This window comes from Anomaloglossus baeobatrachus, assembly GCF_048569485.1.
Source record: "Anomaloglossus baeobatrachus isolate aAnoBae1 chromosome 10 unlocalized genomic scaffold, aAnoBae1.hap1 SUPER_10_unloc_1, whole genome shotgun sequence".
In the NCBI taxonomy this organism is placed as follows: domain Eukaryota; kingdom Metazoa; phylum Chordata; class Amphibia; order Anura; family Aromobatidae; genus Anomaloglossus; species Anomaloglossus baeobatrachus.
The window spans coordinates 303,568-310,513 of NW_027441824.1; the positions used below are offsets into that span (position 1 = coordinate 303,568).

The 6,946-nt window shown below is 52.3% G+C and overlaps 1 pseudogene; it reads left to right on the forward strand.

Annotated features, from left to right (window-relative positions):
• The first annotated feature begins 1,525 nt into the window (after positions 1 to 1,525).
• On the forward strand, positions 1,526 to 1,731 carry LOC142260359 (U2 spliceosomal RNA; annotated as a pseudogene).
• The last annotated feature ends 5,215 nt before the right edge of the window (positions 1,732 to 6,946 follow it).

Sequence of the window (6,946 nt, forward strand, 5' to 3'; positions counted from 1 at the left end):
TGTCCTTCTTCTTTAACAGGACCAACGGAGCTGCCCAGAGGCTACAACTGTCACGGATAACCCCAGCCTCCTTCATGTTGCTCAACATGTCCTTGGTACACTGGTAATGTGCAGGTAGTTTTGGCTTATATCTCTCTTTGATGGGTGGGTGTGCACTTGTGGGGATGTAGTGTTTGACCCCTTTTATTCTTCAAAAGTCTAGCGGATGTTTGCTGAAGACTTGCTCGTATTCTTGCACTAGCCTGTAGACCCCCTTCTTGTGATGTGAAGGTGTGGAGTCAGTGCCTACGTGTAATTCCTTACACCACTCCTCTGGCTGACTTGGTGAGCTGTCACTGAATGGGTGGGCTGAAGCAATGGTGGATGCTGCTGTTTGGATAGCATGTGTATCTACTGAGAACAGCTTATCAATGGTGGCAAATCGGAGCAGCTTAATCTCTTGCTCTCCGCAGTTCAACACTCTCATGGGCACTCTTCCCTTCCATATTAATGAATAAAACTATGATGTAAATAGCATATAGATACCCCACAAATGCAGATAAAAGTAGGTTATGGGAAAAGGGGGAAGAGAGAAACAGGAAAATAGTGGAATAAAGTATACCTTCCAGGTGGGAGAGGAAATGGCAGCACAGCCAGTGGAGGTGAAGCAAGGGGAGCCTGCAACTAAAGAGTTGAGAGCGTTATCACATGGTGACTGAGCCTGATTGTAACGGGAGCATAGAGGTGCCGATCCTGTCTTACCTGCGTTGGTGTAGAAGTGGGTGTCCTGTGGTGGAGTCAGCTATGTGCAGTGGTGGCCGTGGGTTCTTTTATGTGCGACCGTAGTAATAGCTGCGCCCACTTCCTGTATGGGAGTGGAATGCAGTGAGGGTAATGGAACGCACGCCTGCGCATTTGTGTTTAACGTCGCGCATGTGCAGAACGGAGAAAAGGCTGCGCTCACTTCCTAATGAAAGGGAGTGAGACGCATCTGGGAAGGGAAGGGAAAAGATTAGGGTTTGGGGATGATGAAAGGGCTTTCTACGGGCAAGGATGGCAAAGGGTGGCAGTGACGGAAAGTCAGGCAGCCTGTCCTGTCCTGTCCTGTCCGTCCGTCTTTTTGTATCATGAATTGGAAAGACTGCAAGGGGGAGGGGAGGTGCTTGTGTCCAAAAGGAGGAGTTATTCAGATTCATTGCAGTGGGCGGCGGCTGCAAAAAGCACCATTCTTCTTGTTTTTGCTCTGCAAAACAGCCTTTTCAAGGGTTGGCTTGGGTGACAAAATGTCTTCTGTAGGCGTGGGTTTGTCTCCCTCTCCCTAAGATGTGTCCGGTATAGGCCAGGGTGCCACTCAAGGCCGTAACCAATTCGGGTTATAGCTTCTCGGCCTTTTGGCTAAGATCAAGTGTAGTTTCGGAGGACGCTACCTTGGTCGGTACTGGAAGGTGCCTGGGATTGCACGTCTGCCGGCCTTGAGGAAGTGTGTGCGCCTTCTGGTGACACATAGCCCTCTTGTGCCTGGACGGTTCCCAGGCAACGGGAGGCGATCACCTTTGTTATTTTGAAGTCCTACTGATAAACAGAAAAAAAAAAAATTAAATCTGTTCTTATCAGTTTAATATCTGATACGTCCCCTCTCTGGGGACCATATATTAAATGGATTTTTAGAACAAGGAGATGGAAAAAATCTTGCTCTGTCCACTCCACGCATTGACCTGGTATTGCAGTACCTCCAGGACTGGTGCACCCCTTCTTAACCCAGTTTCCAAAAGCAGAACTCAATTCACCTGATTCAAATGAGCCCCATTAGTGAATTGAAAGAAAGCAAAAACTTTATATGCACCTCAATTTGGCCAATTCACTTTTCACACTTTCACCCTTTTTTTATCTTTCACACCTTTTACTTGCTTTATTGATGCAAAAAGCTGTGCCAAATAGCAAACTCATCTCCACTCAACTTGACCAACTCTGCTATGTCCCGTGCAGTATCTTATTCTCAGTCTTATCTAGATCATTTGCAATTGAATAGAATAGATCCCTTTTGGCTGCTTATGACTGTGTAAAATATGTAGTTTTACTGGGCTGGGATGAGAGAATCCATTGAAGCATGGTGTAGGGATTGTGGTTCCTGTGTGCTAAGAAGAGAGGCTGGCACCAGCCAGAAAGCCCCATTGCAGCCAATAATCACTTAATAACTTTTTCAACTTGTCATCATATGGGAGGCCTTCCATTCCTTTTAGTAGTCTAGTTGCCCACCTTTGAACTGACTCTAACTTCTGAATGTCCTTTTTAAAATGTGGAGCCCCAAACTGGTTCCCATATTCCAGATGTAGCCTTACAAGTGATTTATAGAGGTGTAACAATACGTTGGGATCACGGGATCTAATCTCCCTTTTTATACACCCTAAAATCTTGTCCCAAGCAGCATTCCATCAGCCTCTGGAAGGTTCCTGGCGCATTGCACAGCTCGAAGGGCATGCTTTTGAACTCGCAGAGACCCATAGGGGTGGCGAAGGCGGTCTTCTCCCGGTCTGCCTCAGCAACGGACACTTGCCAATAGTGACTAGTGAGATCAAGGGTAGAAAAATAATTTGCAGTTCTCAATGCAGCTAGCAATTCCTCAATACGGGGAGTGGTGCCGTCCTTCTTTTTTAACAGGATCAACAGAGCTGCCCAAAGGCTACAACTGTCACGGATAACCCCAGCCGCCTTCATGTTGCTCAACATGTCCTTGGTACACTGGCAATGTGAAGGTGGTATTGGCTTATAGCTCTCTTTGATGGGTGGGTGTGCACCTGTGGGGATGTGGTGTTGGACCCCTTTTATTCCCCCAAAATCTAGCGGGCTCCCCACCGGTAACCCGCTCCCCAGCTTGGATGGATGCTGAGGGAGCCCCTTTTGCCCGCAGGCTCTGGCCCTGGGAACTGTAGCCTTGGCGGTGACTGTGCTTCCCTCTACGGTGTGAGCTGTTGCCTTCAATCGGGTCTTGACTGCTGGGAAACCCTGGAGGTTCCTGTCGCTAACGGATTTGACCGGTTTTACGGCGACTCCTAGCCTGGTCGGGGTCCGTAGGCCCTGCCGGATGGTGCTGGCTTCTCTTCACTCCCCGATCTGGTACCGGCGGGCCACCGCCCATCCCCGGTCCGTACGGTTCACTCCAATCAGCCTCTCCTGCAGAAGGTCACCACCGTCTGCCAACCTTGCTGAGTGCCCGGGCCACACACCCGGACACGGTCAGTCTCCTCTCCTCTTCACTTCTCTAACTCCAAAACTGATCTCTAATCTGACTCCTTTTCCCGCCTCCAGGACTGTGAACTCCTCGGTGGGTGGGATCAACCGCCTGGCCCACCCCCTGGTGTGGACATCAGCCCCTGGAGGAAGGCAACTAGGATTTGTGTTTAGCTTCGGTGTGCCTAGCCGGAGTGTAGAGTGTGTTGGTGTAGTACCTGTGACGACCTGGCTTGTCCAGGGTGCCACATTCCCCTATAGTAAAATGCAGACCGTCCGCGGGCTGCCCGTCCATCACCGGTTTTATTTTCACAACTGAAAAAGAATAAAACGGTAAAACATGTAAAAGCATCATAAACATTTTACAACGGTACAGCTTCCGCTCTTCTCCCACCCAAACAACCTGGCCCTGATGCTGCCCCTAAGAAGCGGGCAGCACCCCTTGACCCCAGTCCAGCACCAAGTTGCCCGAGCGGGTTCTGTCTCTTTCAGGGGGCCCACGTCCAAGGGGACCCCTGAACCCCCGGAGGATCGCCACCGGTTACGATAGTGGCGGGCCTAGGCCATCCCTTTCCTCCAGGCCCATCCTCCCAAATCAGCCTCTCCGGAGGCGGTAACGGTGTCAAGCCAACAAACATTTTTATTTACATTGCACTAAGTTTGTGGTTGCCCTGCAAGTTCTCGGGCTTGTCCGTAAGCAGTTCCTTACGCAATGGTTGCACAGTCCCTACGGGGACAACAGTTGCCGGCAACGGCCGGTTTAGTCATGGTTCAATCAGGTAAACTTCTTTGGTTGATCATCTTTACTTATCATTTAAAACTTTCAAACTGGTACACTCAACACATAAAGCCCCCCCCTTTTAAAGAGTAGTTTCCCTGTACCTAAGTGGGGGTCTACCTAGGTTGGGGCGAGTGGACCTTCGGGGTCCGGTGTCAGTGGTGACAGGCAGTGGGGCAGAGGGAACAGTCAGTTCCTCCTCCCTGCTATCATGTGGGGCAGGCGGAGGCGTAGGGGAGCTGGGTACAGGTACATCCCTGGGCACTGGCTCGCGGTTAACCGTTTCCATCATTTCTTCATCCACGGGTTGTGGGAACAGTATCACTGGAAGGATCACCGCACCGTTCTGTGTAGGCCAGTCTGCTGGAAAATCACCCATCATGGTGTGGATTACCTCTTTTTCCTTCTCCACTGGACTGGGAACTGGAGCCTCATCCGCTACTCTCAATGCTGGTGGGCACTTCTTCAGGTGGTCTCGGGAAACCGTGGCCAAAGTCCCCCCCTGGTCACGGCTGATCTGGTAGGCCTTCCCATTCTCCCATCCTGTGGGCTGGACTACATACGGGGTTTTTTCCCATTGATCATCCAGCTTGTGGGCCCTTCTTTTCCGCTTCAGCACTACATCCCCAGGTTGGAAGGAACCGGCAGGCGCCTTCTTGTTGAAGCACTGCTCCTGTTGTCCCCGACTCCGGCACAGGTTCTTTTCAACATACTCCTGGACCTGTCGGTACTGTGTCCTCCGCCGAGTGTCCCATTCAGCTGTCGACAGGAGTGCTTCTGAAGCTTCCAAGCCCATTTCCAGATCCACTGGTAGCCGGCCGGGACGAGCTCTCATCAGGTATGCTGGAGTGCATTTCGTAGAGCTGGAAGGGATGTTGTTGTACATATCGACCAGGTCAGGTAGCTTCTCCAGCCACAGGTTCCGCTCTTCCAGTGGTAACGTCTTGAGGAGGCCCAGGACCAAGTGGTTCATCTTTTCACAAATGCCATTGGTTTGGGCGTGGTAAGGCGTGGTCCGGATTTTCTTGCAGCCGTACAACTGGCAGAATTCCTGGAATACCTCTGCTTCAAAGGCCGGACCCTGGTCGGTAAGTACCCTCTCCGGGTACCAATGCGGTCAACAGAAATAAGCCTGGAAAGCCTTAGCAGCGGTGCGGCCGGTTAAGTCCTTAACTGGGACAACCACCAGGAACCTCGAGTAGTGGTCTACGATGGTCAGAGCGTAGGTGTACCCACTTCGGCTGGGGGTGAGCTTTACATGGTCAAGGGCAACCAGCTCCAGCGGTTGGTGTGTAATGATCGGGTGTAGGGGTGCCTTCTGGCTGGCCTCGTCCTTCCTTCTCAATGCGCAAGGGCCACATTCTCGGCACCAGTCCTCCACAGATTCCCGCATTCCACTCCAATAGAACCGCTCTCTTAACAACATCTCTAGCTTCTTCCACCCGAAGTGCACTGCACCATCATGGTATGCTTGCAGGACGGTGGGCACGTTAGCCTGGGGAATCACCAGCTGGCGGATCTTCTCGTGAGTCTTTGGATTAATCAGCTCGCGATACAACTTCCCCTGGTGTAGGTATAGCCGGGTCCGTTCTTGCCACAGACGTTGGGCTTCGGCAGGGGCAGCAGGGTCTATCCCAGCAGAACCCTGTTCCACTAGAGTCTTGACCAGGCGGACAGCAGGTGCCTGGTCCTGAGCTTCCTGCCAGTCCTGTCGGGGCAGCGGATCCAGGTTCACCCGTTGTTGGTAGACGTGCACCTTCTCAGTGAATGGCCGGTGAAATGCAGGCAACTCGATCTCTTCGAGGTCATCATCCTCTGGCCCCTCTTCCGACAGGTGGGGCATCCGGGAGAGTGCATTGGCATTGACGTTGGTACGGCCGGCCCGGTACTTGATGGTGAAATCGTAGTTGGCTAACCTGGTCACCCACCGCTGCTCCAACGCGCCCAGCTTGGCCGTATCTAGATGGGTCAGCAGGTTATTGTCTGTGTACGCGGTGAACTTGGCTGCTGCCAGGTAATGGCGGAACCGCTCGGTGATAGCCCACACCAGTGCCAAGAGCTCAAGCTTGAAGGAGATGTAGTTCTCAGGGTTCCTCTCAGTCGGTCGGAGTTTTCGGCTAGCATAAGCTATTACCTTTTCCCTTCTGTCTTGGACCTGGGATAGAACAGCCCCCAAGCCCACATTGCTGGCGTCGGTGTAGAGGATGAATGGGCGGCTGTAGTCAGGGTACGCTAGGATTTCCTCTCCGGTCAGGGCTGTTCTCAGCTGGCGGAAGGATTCCTCATGCTTTTCTTCCCACACCAATGGGGCTACTAGGGATCTACCACCCTTGGTCTGTACTACGAGGAGGTCTTGCATGGGGGCAGCCATCTTTGTGTACCCCTTAATGAAGCGACGGTAATATCCCACCAGGCCCAGAAACTGCCTCACTTCCCTCACTGTGGTCGGTCTCGGCCAGTCTTGGATGGCGGTGATCTTCTCGGGGTTGGGGGCGACACCTTCCGCACCAACCACATGTCCTAGGTACTGCACTCTGGGTTTCAGCAGATGACACTTTGAGGGCTTCAACTTCATCCCATACTTGGCAAGGGACGCGAACACCTCGGCTAGGTGCTCCAGGTGGGCTTCATACGTCTGTGAGTACACAATCACATCATCCAAGTACAGCAAAACGGTCCCATAGGCAGTCTTCTCTCGGTCTTCCGGTGCCACGGCCACCTGCCAGTACCCGCTGGTGAGGTCAAGGGTGGAGAAGTAGTTAGCGGTTCTCAGCGAGGCCAGGGACTCTTTGATGCGGGGCAGAGGGTAAGCATCCTTATGCGTTATCTGGTTAATCTTCCGGTAATCCACACACATCCGCATGGTGCCATCCTTCTTCTTAACCAGCACCAACGGAGCGGCCCAGGGACTACAGCTGTCCCTAATAACCCCTGCCTCCTTCATGTTCCTCAACATGTCTT